Source organism: Felis catus, chromosome B3, assembly GCF_018350175.1.
Source record: "Felis catus isolate Fca126 chromosome B3, F.catus_Fca126_mat1.0, whole genome shotgun sequence".
Classification (NCBI taxonomy): domain Eukaryota; kingdom Metazoa; phylum Chordata; class Mammalia; order Carnivora; family Felidae; genus Felis; species Felis catus.
Genome location: NC_058373.1, coordinates 35,750,685 through 35,766,926, shown reverse-complemented (window position 1 = coordinate 35,766,926; position 16,242 = coordinate 35,750,685). Strand labels below are relative to the sequence as shown.

General features: G+C 45.3%; 1 long non-coding RNA gene across 2 annotated transcripts in view; it reads left to right on the top strand.

Annotated features, from left to right (window-relative positions):
* Nucleotides 1-336: 336 nt before the first annotated feature.
* Nucleotides 337-16,242, top strand: part of LOC102901951 — a 35,810-nt gene continuing 19,904 nt past the window's right edge. Inside the window, exon 1 of one of the 2 annotated variants that reach the window (XR_006599041.1) lies at nucleotides 337-530. This is a non-coding gene — a long non-coding RNA (uncharacterized LOC102901951). Of the gene's footprint in view, nucleotides 531-6,140; nucleotides 6,347-16,242 lie in introns of those variants that run through there. The other variant, XR_002742861.2, reaches the window with a different exon arrangement.

Here is a 16,242-nt window from a genome sequence, read left to right as displayed (position 1 = left end):
TGTTCCCTCTGCCTGGACTGCTCTTCCCCATACCACCCCTTTCTCCTTTAGCTGCTTCCTACTTAACCCCTTGGATCTTAACCGGGTCATCCTTTCTGCTGAGAAGCCTTCCTGGGACCCAAAGGCAATTAGATATCCCAGGGTACGTTCTCCTGGTGCCTGGGGTATGTTTAATTCTTCTTCTTCTTTTTTTTTTTTTAATTTATTGTTGAGAGAGAGAGAGAGAGAGAGAGAGAGAGAGAGAGAGAGAGCAAGTGGGGGAGGGGCAGAGAGAGAGAGGGAGAGAAAGAGAATCCCGAGCAGGCTCTGCACTGTCAGCGCGGAGCCAGAGGTGGGGCTCGATCCCACCAACCGTGAGATCGTGACCTGAGCCCAGATCAAGAGTCAGATGCTTAACCGTCGGAACCACCCAGGCCCAGACGTCCTTCATTCATTCAATGTATACTTCCCGAGCACCTCTACTGACTAACATGTCATCCTCGAAGATACAGCAACGACCCACATAAACAGAAGCCCCCACCCTCGGTGAGGTGAGTGTGCTATTTGACGTCTTTGCCTTAATGACCCTCAGCTCCATGGTTATCACGTACGTGGTGGGAAACAGACTTTGGTAGCTATTTGCGGAGAAATGAGCCACGGGAACATTGCTGCCCTCTCTGGGAGTAGAGCTGGGGCTGGGGGACCTTCCCCGTCCTATTAAACTTGAAAAGAGCTCCTAGTAGCACCGGCAGGAAGCAGGGGTGCTGACAGGCAGTTTAGAGCAGTTTAGTGGCAAGTTAAGAGAACAGAAGCCCCACCCAGGCAGAAGGGCGCTGTGGTTTCTTTGGTGAATATGCCTCCCCCCGCTCCCCCTCTTCACCTCCTGTTCATCTGGCCATGCTTGTAACCAGGCCAGCCTTCCAGATTAACTGGGGCTGGGGGGGGGGGCCTTCATGAGTGGGTAACCCTGTGACTAATCCAGAGAAACAGCTCTGGCCCAGCGGTTCACCCCGGGCTTGTTTGTGTCTAATTTCCCTGGGGCAAATCAGCCCCTTATAATTTCACTCTGAGGTTTAGGGTTTCCCCTAGAGCTCACGGGGAGTCAGGCCAGGATGTTTTGCGTAAGTGTGGGAAGTCTTGGAGTCGGAAGTGAGAGATGGGGGTCGAGGTGAAGGTGACACGGGGGGGGGCACCCTCCCCCTCCCTCCGAAGGACCTTGGCCTCGACCCCCACGCTCTGGGTTGTTCCTTTCCAGGCCTTGTTGCAGAAGAGTCTAACAGTGACACCTAAGGAGAGAGAGGATTCAGCCTTTTTCCCCTGGCGCAGGGGGAAGGTGGGGAGAGGAGTTAAGAATTAGGAAGCAGGAAGCTCTGAACGGGTGAGAAGCAGGGGGGCTGTGTCTTTGGTACCCGAGCCAGGCATGGAGCACGCTTCCCACTGGCTTTGTTGGTGAGCGGGAGGAACTTGCAATCTCAGAGCGGATCCTCTGGGTTTGGAGCCCAGCTGTATCACTTCTGTCCCATAAACCATGCATTTCTCTTCCACGGGTCCCCTCTGTCCTGGGCTCCGGCAGTACAGACACAAAGGAGATGGTTACTTGGCGTTTATTCTTGAGAAAGTCCCTTTCTGTCCCCGATCCTCACTAGGTGCGAAAGCCTCCTCTGCCTACCTCAGAGGGTCATGAGGCTTCCGCAGGGCAGCGCTCTGCACGTGACAATGGGCTGCAACATATGTGCTTAAATAGCAGAACCCTCTTAACCAACCTTCAATTAGGTGGCCGGAGGCTGTCCATGCCCCTCAGCAAGCGCTGTACCCCGCGCCCAGGACACAACCAACCCTTGAAGCTAGCAGGGAACCCTCTGATCTTCCCGGGCTCATTCTGAGCTGGGGTGTGCTTCTCAAGTGCTACGTGTGTTCATTCTCAATCTGTACCTGTCACTCGAGTTCAATAATGCAATAATTATTCCATAATGCAATGAAGTACGAGTGCAAAAAATTAGAGTTGTTTCTTTGCAAGCGAAGTGGAGTGCTTTGGAGAGAATCAATGCATGCGGTAACCCAACAGCGCTCTGGTGAATTAAATGGAAGTGAGATAACAGTAAAGGTGAAAGGGAAAAAAAAACAAAAAACAAAACCCAAAACCTGTGAAAGTGGAGTCTTTGGCGCTCAGCTTTATGTCTTCGCTCCGCTTTAAAGAAACAGACTGGACATCGGCGATGGCAGTTCGTGGGTGTGGCTTCTTGGGGGGAAGATAACAGAGGCATCTAATAAGCTAACACAAATGACTCCCCACTCTCTGTGACTATTTGGGCCAAGTGACCCCGAGAAAGCTGGATCTTCTCAGGTTCAAGAGGGCTAGTCCTGTAGAGAACCTCTGAATTGGGAGAGGCTTTGTGGTCATTAGGAGAGGCTCTCCCTGGGGTGGGCACGTCACCACAGACCCGTGGCTAGGTGGCTATGCAGGCTTTCTGTGAATGCCCCCGTGACTCAGTATGCCTGAGTCTGTAGCCTGGCTCATTTTGAATTGTATTCTGGTAAGCATGCTTGACTCATTTCATCTCCCCTTACTGTGCTCCTTGATGGGCCCTCCTTCACCTACAGGTGAAAAATCTCTGTTCAGTTAAGAAGAAAGCGGGTCCAGAGAGAGGCTCACGCTGTAGGATAAATTGGCTTACTATAATCTCAAGATATCAATTTTCCCAGCAGGACAGGGTCATCTTATCCCTTCAGATGAGCCTCTATTCTTTCCTTACCATCTCTCCCAACCCCACGACCCAGCCCTTCTTGTAAAAGATCTACCATTGACTCCGTTCATACAGATTTCTCTCAAGATTCTACCTGACCCCTTCTTCGAGTTGGTAGGAAAATGCTGTACTGTGGATCGAGACGACTTCTAATTCTAGCACCTTCTAACTCAGAGACCTTTGACTGTATACTTAACCTCTTCTAAAAGCTGTGGTTTTTTTCATTTGCATAATGGGAATTAAAGTAACCTATTGTGATGGTTCATTCATTCAACAATTTTTTTTTTAGTACCCACGATGTGCCAAGCACAGTGCTGCCAGGTGCTCTGGGTACAGAAGTGGGAGAACCAGAGACCTTCTGGAATACCCTCAGGAATGAAGCTTCACTGCTTGATTGATGGGCTAACTCAGGGGTTGGCAAACCTTTTCAGTAAATGACCAGAGAGCAAATGTTTTAGGCTCTACCTGCCACGGTGGCACAAAAGCGGCCGTAAACAACACATCCACAAGTGGGATGTGGCTACCTTCCAGTACAACTTTACAAAAACAGGCGGGGGGCCAGATCTGACCTGCAGGCAGTCGTTTGCCCACTTCCGGGATGAAGTGTTCATACCCTTGGACTGAAGGCCAGTTCCAGATCACTCTAAGAAGGCGACTTCCGATCGTCTGCCTGTGGTGCATTTAGCCCTGAATGCAGGGAGTGCTTCTGGAGGGTCTCCAGATGTCTTTCTCACTCTCCACAAGCATCATTCCCTTTGCTTATGTGGAGCTGGGTGTCATGGATCCCTCATGGCTTCCCTAATGGCAAGGTTGGACCCAATAGCATTCGGTGGTCTCTTTCAGCAGATTCAACAAGCATGCCAAAGAGGTAAGAGATCTGTACGGGTAGGGAGGGAGGTGACGTCACTTCTCCCCTCTGGGAACCAGCTTGCCTCTTTTAAATGGTGAGACCAGTGGTTTCCCAAACTTGAATGCTCATCAAATGACTAAGTGTGCCTGTTAAAAAATGCAGATTCCTGGACCTCTCCTTTGGAGCCAGTGTGATCGATTCTAGGGACGGCTCGGGGATTCTGGACTATTAACAAGTGCCCCCGGAGGATTCTGAAGGAGGGCGCTTCAAGGAGCATAGAATTAGACCTCAGCTAGCTCTGACATTCAGTGGTTACCGACAGAATAAAGGAAGTCCGTCTGCCTTCGCCAGGCTGGGCTGGGCTGTGGTGGAACAGAGAATGGTCGTGGTGGGGATCGTTGTCTTGTCTGCGAGGACGTGGCAGGATGTGGTTGACCCAAGCTTCCTGTGAATGGGGGAACCAGAGAGCAGGGGGAGAGATTCACACCCCAGCACCAGGCTCAGCCCACGTGCTCAGAATGTGCTCAGCAGGTACTGGGGAATGGGAGCCTGGTTCCCCCTCCTGTCCGTGACCTTAGGCAGGCCATTTCACCTCTTAGAGCCTCAGTTTCCTCATGTATCAAAGGGGAACGATGACAGGTCGTTTCAAGGACAGCATGAGGAGTAAACTGAGTAATGCTTATAAAATCTCCCTCTTAATTGGTGGTAGGAAATTCTCTTCCGGTGGGATGAGTGTCCTCCTAAAAAGACCCAGGGCCGAGAGTCAGAAGCCTGCTTCACAGGCTGGGCTTTTTTCAATGACTCGCTGTTCCACCTCGGAGTGAGTGAGACCCTTGGCCTTGCTGGGCCTCATTTTGTTCGGCTGTAGAATGGGATGCTAATGCACCTGTGTTTCCCACCTCCTTTCCCAGGACTCTCTTGAAGGCTGGCTGAGACCGTGGGGTGGAAAGTGCCCTGGTGCTATCAGGGACCATGGCAAAAAAATGTCCGAGACCATCCTTGTCAAGTAGGAAGGTTGCTTTCCCCCTTTTTTTTTTTTTCTGTTTTAGACAGAGGAAGTAAGAAAACAGGATCTCTGAAGACATCCTTGTTGAATACAACCTTCTCCCTTTGACTTATTATTATTTTTTCCCTGAACTTACCAGTTGATTAAGAAACAGTCATGGATTGAAGAAGACACACGAAAGATGGAGAGGCAGTCCATGCTCATGGATTTGAAGAACAAATATCATTAAAATGTTTAGGGGCGCCTGGGTGGCGCAGTCGGTTAAGCGTCTGACTTCAGCCAGGTCACGATCTCGCGGTCCGTGAGTTCGAGCCCCGCGTCAGGCTCTGGGCTGATGGCTCGGAGCCTGGAGCCTGTTTCCGATTCTGTGTCTCCCTCTCTCTCTGCCCCTCCCCCGTTCATGCTCTGTCTCTCTCTGTCCCAAAAATAAATAAAAGTTGAAAAAAAAAATGTCTACCCTACCCAAAGCAATCTACACATTTAATGCAATTCCTATCAAAATACCAAGAGCATTCTTCACAGAGCTAGAACAAATGATTCTAAAATTTGTATGGAACCCCAAAAGACTCTGAGTCGCTAAAACAATCTTGAAAAAGCAAAGCGAAGCTGGAGGCATCACAATTCTAGACTTCAAGATCTGTTACGCAACGGTGGCAATCAAAAGGGTATGACACTGGCACAAAAAGAGACACATAGATCAACAGAGCAGAATAGAAAATCCAGAAATAAAAACCCACAACTATATGGTTAATTAATCCTGGGAAAAGCGAGAAAGAATATTCAATGGGAAAAAGACGGTCTCTTCAACAAATGATGTTGGGAAAACTGGACAGCAACATGCAGAAGAGTGGAGTTGGACCACTTTCTTTCACCATACACAAAAATAAATTCAAAATGGATGAGAGACCTAAATATTGGACCTGAAATGATAAAAATCCTCAAGGAGAACACAGGCAGTAATCTCTTTGACATCGTCCATCACAACTTTTTTTTTTTTTTTTTTTTTTTTTTGCTCTGTCTCCTAAAGCAAGGGAAACAAAAGCAAAAATGAAGTCTTGGGACTTCATCCAATTAAAACCTTCTGCACAGTGAAGGAAACCATCAACAAGACTAAAAGAACTTTGCAAGTGATCGATCTGATAAAGGGTTAGTACCCAAAATATATAAAGAACTTATAAACTCAACATCCCAAACCACAAATAATCCAATTTAAAAAAAATGAGAAGACATAAACAGACATTTCTCCAAAGAAGACATCCAGATGGCCAACAGACACATGAAATAATGCTCAGCATCACTCATCATCAGGGAAATACAAATCAAAACTACAATGAGATATCACCTCGCACCTGTCAGAATGGCTAACATCAACAAAGGCAAGAAACAACAGGTGTTGGTGAGGATGTCAAGAAAGGGGGAACCCCCTTGCACTGTTGGTGGGAATGCAAACTGGTGCAGCCACTGTGGAAAGCAGTATGGAGGTTCGTCAAAATGTTAAAAATAGAACTACCTTATGATCCAGCAATCACACTCCTGGGTATTTATCCAAAGAATACAAAAACGCGAATTCAAAGGGATACCTGCACCCCTATGTTTATAGCAGCATTATTTACGATAGCCAAGATATGGAAGCAGCCCAAGTGTCCATGGACAGATGAGTGGATAAAGAAGATGTGGTGGGTATATACAACAGGGCATCATTCAGCCAGACAAGAGAGTGAAGTCTTGCCAATTGCAACAACCTGGATGGAGCTGGCGACTATAATGGTAAGTGAAATAAGTCAGTCATAATATACACTATATGATTTCACTCATATGTGGAATTTAAGAAACAAAACAAGTGACCACAGGGAAGAGAGAGAGAGAGAATCCATGAAACAGACTCTTGAACGATAGAGAACGAACAGATGGTCACCAGAGGGGAGGCGGTGGGGGGATGGGTGAAATAGGTGATGGGGATCAAGGCGTGCACTTGTGATGAGCACTGGGTGATGTAGGGAAGTGCTGAATTGCTCTATTGTATGCCTGGAATGAATACAACACTGTAGGTCGACTAATTGAAATTAAAATACGAACTTAAAAAAAAAGTAGAGCTAAAGCAAAAACAAAACAAAGGAAAAAAGAAACATTCATGGGATACCAGCTGTGAACGTAGCCCTGTGCTAGGTGCAGAAGGAGGGGGTGGGGTCCCACACTACGGAGGCTCACAGTCCGGCTGGGAAGAGAACACCGGCATGCGTGGGAGGTGAAGCAGCAATGTAACGCTCCTGCTGGAAATAATGGCGAGAAGGAAGAAAATGAAGGTACTGATCAGTCTTCGTACAGGCGCACCATCCTGCGGTTCACAGAGCATATCAATGGTGTTATCTTACTTGATACTCAAAACTATCAAAACCAGCCCACCAGTTCTACTAATGAGCAAACTGAGAGTCATAACTTCTCTGAGATCAGATAGGAAGAAAAGTAGCTGAGTTGGACGACTTTCGTTTGGCCCCAAGAATGCCACTGTCACCAAGACACCACAACTGTCTTCCTTTACGTTGCCACGCAACATTGCAAAATGCACATTAGCATTCCGTAGTAACGTAGGTAACTGCCGTGTGGGGAGTGGATGTAACGGGAGATCAGAGAGCAGGCAGGTCATGAGGCTGGTGGCCGTGGAGAAACAGGTAACTGGGCGGAGCTCAGAGGCTGTGCCGTACTTGGACATGTGAGCCGTGGAGACGAGAGGAGGGCTGCCTCTCTGGCAAGAAGACGTGTGTAGGTAAGAAGAGAAGTGAGAGGGGCGCCTGGGTGGCTCAGTCGGTTCGGCGTCCGACTTGACTTCACTTCAGGTCACAATCTCACGGTTCATGAGTTTGAGCCCCACATCGGGCTCTGCACTGACAGCACGGAGCCCGCTTGGGATTGATTCTGTCTCCCTCTCTCTCTGCCCCTTCCCCTCCCCCACATTCTCTCTCTCTCTCTCTTTCTCTCTCTCTCAACGTAAATAATTTTTTTTTTTTTTAAAGAAGGGAAATGCGAGTTCAGCCAGTTGCCGGAATGATCAGAATGGGGCTCCATAGTGGATCTCCTGGAGGAAAGGAGGAGCCAGGGAGGTTTCTTCCCAAGGCCTGGAGCGTTTCTTCTCGTGCCATAAACAGGAGGGTCCTGCCATTTTCACCTGGACATCCTGGCCTCCTTCAACCCCAGTTCCGTTCATAATCAAATCAAAGGGCTGTCTGCAGTCTTAGCCCAAAGACAGAGTCTGCCTCTTCCGATTTTTTTTCTTTTAAAAATGTCAGCGCGCTGCTTGAGACAGCAACAGTAGTGAGGCAAGAGCAGCTCTCTGACTCACAAAGAGCACATCAAAGAAACAGCCATGATAAGGGGCCGGTAGGAATTGTGCGTGAGTCGAGCTTTCCTGACAGTCTGTGAGGCTTAGAGGCCCCTCTGGGCAGCCTCGGGGTGGAAAGAGGCATGTGGTTTTCAGAAATTAGGTGACTCACCACGCAGGCGAGGTTTGGGAACAGAGATAGGGTCCTGGTCTTCTGTAACTCCCAGCCCAGAGCCCAGGCCTGGGGCCCTGCGTCACTGCACATCTCGGGTCTCCATTAAGCTGAGACTCAGCTGTCCGTCCTCCCAGGCTTCTAGGCATCCATCCAGACATCCTCACATCCACATATCCATCTGTCCACTGTTTCATCTAGTAGTTCAACAAATACCGCGAGCTCAGACTTTGTGCAGGTCCTGGGCTAGGTCTAGGAGGATACAGGGATGGCTGAAACAGACAGAGTCCTGCCTCATGAGGCTGCTTGTGTATTGAGGGAGAGACTTTATTGAACAAGATAATACTATGTGGAACCAAATCGCTGCTGTGGTACGTACTGTGAAGGAAAATACAGGGTTTTTGGGGAGCAGGTGCATGATAGCAGAGCCTGACCTGGCCTGGGAGGATGGTCAGTGAAAGCAGGGCTAACTAAAAGATGTGGCTGAGAAGTGGACAATCAGCTCTTTAGTACCTTCCCTGTCACCATCTCAATCTCTCTACTCCCCACTCCCCAAACACGCGGGCGTGCGCGCACACACACACAGCCCATGATGAATTAATGGAACCACCGTGGTCTTCTGAGTCTCATAGACGTGGTTTCAAATCCCATAATCTCAACTTCCTATCTCTGTGACTGAATGAATTCTTTACCCTCTCTGGCCCTCCGTTAGAATTCCAGAAGTCTTTCATGAAAACAGCAAAACCCTACACTGGGAGTGATACATCTTGCTCTAATCCCAGTCCTGCCACTGATAGCCATGGCATCTCTTTTGCCACTGTGAGCCTCATTTTCCCCATCCACCCAGTGGTGGAGTTGAATGCAAGAGTCCTTCCAAGCTGTGAGTCTAGGATTCTGTAATTCCCCAGGAGGTGTGGCCCTGAGCAGAGCTGGTGCACCCTGTCCTTCTTTAGCCATACTCTTTCTGCTGGCTGGTTCCACGTGCCATGACTCCCACCTGTCCAGGTTCCTCCAGACAGAGCAGGGAGCAGAAGCAAGAGCTCAGGCTATTCCCACTGTGATCCCTGGGCATTAACATGGGGAATGTGCCTTTGGAAAGATGCACCTGGAGAAGGTAATGCTTGCCTCCACTGGGACCCTCAATAACAGAGATCTCCGGGGCTTGGGAGGGAGAAATGTATGACTTCACCTCATTCTACACCCAAGAGGGAGCTGCTGATTCTGTGCATAGGCAGGGCACCAACACTTGGGCTGGGGGAGGAGGGATGGGATATGGGGTTGGAGAGGGAAGGGTTTGAGGGTGCCTTCTGCCTGGTGGAGCCTTCCACTGAGAGTGAGTAGACGGGCGGAGGTCCAAGCCTCTGTTTCCTGGTCCAGTGTCTGGGGATCAGCCAGTGTGGCCCAGATCTAAGGTCATCTTGTCCTAAATTCCCTCTGAGCTTTATTCAATTCCTTAATAGTTAAAGGTCTATTCAGATTTTCTATTTCTTTGTGATTCAGACTTGATACATCATGTGTTTCTGGGAATTTGTTTATTTCATCTAGGTTATGTGTTTGTGTGTAATTGCTCTGAGCCCTTTTTATTTTTATAGAATTGGGTGTAATGTTGCCACTTCCATTTATGGTTTTGGTCCTTTGAATCTCCTGTCTTTTTTTTCTTTGTCTATCAAAATGTTTGTTAATCTTGATCTTTCGGAAGAATCAACTTTTGGTTTTGTTGATTTTCTCTATTGTTTCTTTATTCTGTATTTTGTTGATCTCTGTTCTCATCTTTATTATTTCTTTCCTTCTGCTGGCTTTGGGTTTAGTTCTTTTTCTAGTTCCTTTCATTCCTTTCATTGTAGATTAGGTTGTTGATGGGATAGCTTTATTGTTTTTTTAGTGTAAGCATTTATAGCTATAAATATCCCTCTTAGCACTGCTTCTGCCGTCTCCAATGTTTGGGTATGTTGTGTTTTCCATTTCATTTGTCTCTAAATATTTTCTAATTTTCCTTGTGATGTCTTCTTTGATCCATCAGTTGTATAAAAGTGTGTTGTTGAGTTTCCATAAGTTTGTGAATTTTCCAGTTTTTCTTCTGTTCTTCAGCCCATTATGAAGATATGTGGTATTGATGTCTGTCTTTATAAATCTATTGAGAATAATTTGTGGCCTAACATATGGTCTATCCTGGCACATGTTTCATGTGCACTTGAGGAGAACATGTGTTCTTGTTCAGTAGAGTGTTCTTTATGTCTGTTAGAGCTAATTGGTTTATTGTGTTGTTCACATCCTGTTTCCTTATTTCTGTCTGGCTGTTCTATCTATTATTGAGAGTGGAGTATCGATGTGTCCAGTTATTGTTGTAGAACTGTCTATTTCTTAAAGTCTGTCCATTTTTTGGCTTCATATATTTTGATGGCTTATTATCAGGTCAATAAATATTTCTAATTGTTATATCTTCTTGATATATTGAAGATTTTATTAATATAGTCGCTTTGTTCTCTTTTGGTTTGTTTGCATGGAATATATTTTTTCCATCCTTTCACTTTCAACCTATTTGTGTCTTTGGACATAAAGTGAAACTCCTGTAGACAGCATACTTTTGGACCATGTTTTTTAAATTCCTTCTTCCCACTGGGTGTTGTATGGAAACCAATTTGACAATAAATTTCATATATTAAAAAAATAATAATAAAAAAATAAAACAATAAAAAAATAAAACTTTCACTTAAAAAAAAATAAAAATAAAATGCAAAAAAAAAATTCCTTCTTCCAATCCCTGTATTTTCATTGGCAAATTTAATCCATTTACATTTAATGGTATTACTAATAAGGAGACTTCTGTCATTTTGCTATTTGCTTTCTATACAGTTTATAGCTTTTTGTCCCCCCATTTCCTTCATTACTGTCTCGTGTTTATTTACTTTTTCTGTAGTGAAATGTTTTAATTGCTTTCTTATTTCCTTTTGTATATATGCTATACCTATTTTCCTTGTGATTACCCAAGAGATTAATTAACATTCTAATGTTATAATATCCTAATTTTAATTGATGCAAGATTAACTTCAATAACATAACTTTACTTCTTTATAGCTCCATTCCTACTCCTTTCAGTTATTGATATCACAAAATTACATATTTATACTTTGTATATCCCAAACAATAAACTAAAAGTTGTTTCTTCAGTGCATTAGTCTCTAAGCATAATATGGAGTTTTTAACCAAAATTATGAAACATTTGCCTTTATTTTATTTTTATTTATTTTAATTTTTTATTTGAGAGAGTGAGCACAAGTGGGGGAGAGGAGCACAAGGAGAGAGAGAGAGAATCCCAAGCAGGCTCTGAGAGTCCAACACAGGGCTCTATCCCACAACCCTGGGATCATGACCTGAGCTGAAATCAAGACTCAGATGCTCAACCTACTGAGCCACCCAGGTGCCCCTAATATTTGCTTTTAGACTATAATGTTTACAAAATGTTTTATTCTCTTAAATCATGTAGAAAACAAAAAGTTGTGTCACAAACTGTTGTTACAATAATACTTTTAAATTGTCAATGTAGTTATCTTTATTGAGATCTTTATTTCTTCACCCAGCTTAGGATTATTATATAGAGCCCTTTCATTTCAATCTGTAGGACTCCCTTGAGCATTTCTTGCAGGGAAGGTCTGATAATAACAAACTCTATCAACTTTTGTTTATCTGAGAATGAAGATGTCTTAATTTCTCCCTCACTTTAAATTTTTTTCTTTATTTTTTAGAGGCAGAAAGAGACAGGGCACAAGTGGGGGAGGGGCAGAGAGAGAGCGAGACATAGAATCCAAAGCAGGCTCTAGGCTCTGAGCTGTCAGCACAGAGCCTGATGCGGGGCCCGAACCCACAATCCGTGAGATCATGACCTGAGCTGAAGTTGGACGCTCAACTGACTGAGCCACCCAGGCGCCCCTCTCCCTCACTTTTAAAGGACAGTTTTGCTGGGTATAAGATTTTTGGTTGATAGGCTTTTTCTTTTAGCACTTTGAATATATCATCCCACTGCCTCTGGCCTCCAAAGTCTCTGATAAAACTTATGCTGACAATCTTATTGAGGATCCTTTGTATGTGAGGAGTAGCTTCTCTTGCTGCTTTCTCTCTTTGTATTTGTATTTTTGAGGATCCTTTGTATTTGTATTTGTATTTTCTCTCTTTGTATTTGTCTTTCAATATTTTTATTACAATATGTATTTGTGTGGGTCTCTTTGGGTTCATCTTACTTTGAGTGTGTTAAGCTTCTTAGATGTTTCTATTCATGTCTTTCATCAGACTCAGCAGTTTCGAGCTTTTTTTCTTCAAATATTTCTGCCCCCTTTTTTCTCTCTTCTCCTTCTGGCATCTCCACACTGCATATGTTGGTGTGCTTAAAAGTGCTCAAAGTGCTTAAAAGCTTAAGGTACCTATAGGTACTTAACCTCTGTTAAGTTTACTTAAATATTTTTTCTCTCTGTTACATAGACTCAATAATTTCAATCATTCTGTCTTTGAGTTCATTGATCCTTTCTTCTACCTGCTCAAATATGCCTTTGGATCCTTCTAGTGAATTTTGCATTTCAGTGAACGTACTTTTTAGCTCTACAATTTCTTTTTGGTTTATTTTTAAGTTTTCTCTTTATTGCTATTTCCGTTTTGTTCATACAGTTTTCTTGACTTTCTCCGTGTCTTCCTTTGGTTCTTTGAACATCATTAAGACATTTGTTTTAAAGTCTTTGTCTAGTAGGCCAGCCATCTGGCCTTTCTCAGTGACCATTCCGTTGGCTTATTCTTTTTCCTTTTACCAAGCCATACTTTCCTACTTCTTTGCATGTTGTGTGATTTTGTTGTTGTTGCTGGTGTTGTTGAAAACTGGACATTTAAATATAATAATGTTGTGGGGTGCCTGGGTGGCTCAGTCAGTTAAGCATCTGACTTTGGCTCAGGTCATGATCTTGCAGTTTGTGAGTTCAAGCCCTGCATTGGGGTCTGTGCTGACAGCTTGGAGCCTGGAGCCTGCTTTGGATTCTGTGTCTCCCTCTCTTTGTGCCCCTCCCCCTCTCACACTCTGTCTGTCTCCCTCAAAAAATAAATAAACATTGGGGTAACTGGGTGGCTCAGTTGGTTAAGCGACCGACTCTTGATTTCGGCTCATGTTATGATCTCACTGTTCGTGAGTTCAAGCTCCGCATTGGGCTCCGTGCTGACAGCACAGAGCCTGCTTGGGATTCTCTCTCTCCTTCTTTGCCCCTCTGCTCGTGCTCTCTCTCTCTCTCTCTCTCTCTCAAAATAAATAAATAAACTTAAAAAATAAATACATAAACATTAAAAAAAATTTAAATATAGTAATGTTGTAACTCTGGAAGTCAGATCCCAGCCCTCTCCCCACCCCAGATTTACAATTTTTTTTTGTTTTTGTTTTGATTGTTAGGTTATTGTGTGTACTGAGGATCAGTCCGAGGTACAAACTTAAGGTTTTCTCAGGTCTTTTCTGAGCCTTTTCCTGGGTATGCTCAGTGAGTTTCTACCCTCCCCCATAAATGCAGTTGCTTTTGAATGTCCTAGTCTTTAAAGTCTGGGAGTCTGCCGTCCTTAGTTTTTACCAAAAGGGGGAGAAAGAAAAATAAAGGGCGGAGAAAAAAAGAGCTGGGCCCTTTAAATCCCCTAGAAGCTGCTTCAGCTGGAAGGGAAGGGCAAAAAGGCCAGTTTTGTAGGATATGGGACTCTTGGTTGAGGACGGGGTACTTAGGGCCCATCCTGACTCCCACAAGCTGTGTGCAGGCTGCTTCTGGAACATGTGCACAGCTGCCTGCCATGGGGCTGGGCATGGGCAAAGGGTAGCTGCTACTAAGTTAAGAGCTGAAATTGACCCAAATTACCATCCAAGCCTTCTCCTGGAACTTGAAAGCCTTCAATGGGCCTCCCTCCAAGTTCTAAAATAGTTACATTATACAGATTCTGCAATTGTTGTCTAAGGCGGGGAGACAGATTCCTGGGGCTCACTACTGCATCGTCTTCCCAGAATCCTCCTTGTATAACATATTTTTAAAAAATAAAATCATCTATGCTGTTTTTAACTTCCTTTCAACTAATCGAGTCAATAGCCATTTGTATCCTCAATATTTTATGGCAGGGTGATCTTGCATTATATGGCTATATCCTAATTTATTTAACTATTATTTATTTAGCTATTGTTGGACATTTTAGCTGATTTCCACTTTTTCATCACTACAAACCACATTGCAATGAACATTTTATTTTCACCATGCATGCGTACATAAATTTATACATGCCTTTGCTCACTTGTCTGATTATTTCATGAGCAAAGAAGAAAGGGAGACTTTGAGTTACTCCTGGAAGAGTAAGGACAGTAAGTACACAAAGGAGATAGGGCTTTCTAGACAGAAGGGAGAGCTTCAGCAAAGAGCCAAGGGGCTGAAAGTGCATCTCATATTCAGAAGATGTTGAGAACTGTAAAGATATCCAGGCTTTGCTGTTTTCCAAGGTTCTCCCTGACCGCTCGAGCCCACAGTACAATATCCATACTCTTGGATGTCCTGGGCCATGCTACTCAGGCTTCCTCCTCATGGTCCAGTGGACTGCCCCAGAATCCTAGGCTACGTCCCACACAGTTGGCAACACACGGGCCAACTCCCCTAAAATACGAGGCAGCCACAAAAGGGTGGGAAATATTTTAAGGACAACCTCCTTATGTCTAATTCAGTGTGTAACAAAATACAAGGGTCGGAGGTCTCCCTTTCCCCTTTCTTTCTTTTTAATTTTTAAAGGAGCTATTTGAAGTCCTGGAAACCCTTTGAGGGTTTTTATTGCCCTTGTAGACCTAACAATAAAAGACTCTAAGAAGCAGAGCTCTTGGTAGTTTTGGGTGAAAAACCCAAGAACCAGAAAGAATCTAGTTATATGGAGGTTGAAAATCTCAGGATTTTGCAAATGGTTCAGGCTGGGGTTCCAGGTTAATGTTCTCGGGGGACACATGGAAAAGTAGAGATTGTCTCTGTGCTGTGATTTATAGGGGGCACCAAGCCAACAGCTGCCTGCCTTCCCCACAAGACCAAAAATTCCCCATTATGATGTTGGGTAAAGACTGATAATAGAGAGGCACCGATGCCTTCCCCCACTCGAGCACACAGTCCTGTACTGGGGAAGACATGAAACTACAGCAGTGGCTCTCACTAAGGCCATATTGCCACCCAGGAGACACTTGGCAAAGTCGGGGGGCATTTTTGTCTGTCTGGAGGGGGTGGGGCTACTGGAGTCTAGTGGATAGAGGCCACGGGTGCTGCTAAACATCCTACAATGCACACGGCAGACCCCACAACAAAGAATCATCTAGCCCCAAATGTCAATAGTGCCGAGGTTGAGAAACCCTACGGGACAAAGGGATCCGTTTGGGGCATCTACAGGAGCATCTGTCTTACTCTCCGGCAAATGGAGTAAAACCTTGGATTGCGAGTAACTTGTTCTGCGGGTGTTCTGCGAGATGAGCAAACATTTCTACTACATTTCAACTTGATAAACGAGCGCTGGCTTGCAGTCTGAGTAGGACGTGATGCCGAACCTCACGTGATCACAACGGAGCCAATGGGTCTTGAAATTCGCTTTGATTGCGCAGGTGCTTTGGATTGTAAGCATGTTTCCCGAACGAAACATGCCCGTGGCCCGAGGTTTTACTGTAATTTAAAACGATTTCATATTAAATTTTTTTTTTCAACGTTTATTTATTTTGGGGACAGAGAGAGACAGAGCATGAACGGGCGAGGGGCAGAGAGAGAGGGAGACACAGAATTGGAAACAGGCTCCAGGCTCTGAGCCGTCAGCCCAGAGCCCGACGCGGGGCTCGAACCCAATGCCTGCGAGATCGTGACCTGGCTGAAGTCGGACGCCTAACCGACTGCGCCACCCAGGCGCCCCAAAACGATTTCGTATTAAAATAAGTATGCCTATGAAGGTGTAATAAGGCAGGACAGGTTTATTTCCTTCCCCTCCAACCCCACTCTCCCTCCACTCTCCCACCCCTCTCTCCCTCTTCCTGGGGCATAAGACCCATCATAAACCTCATTGGGAGCCTGGCTGAGCCAGGATGAGGAGAAAGGCCATCTGTAATCTGCCTCACAGGGCTCCCTCTGGGGTGGTACCAGGAAGAGCGGAGCAGGTGTGCATGTGAGG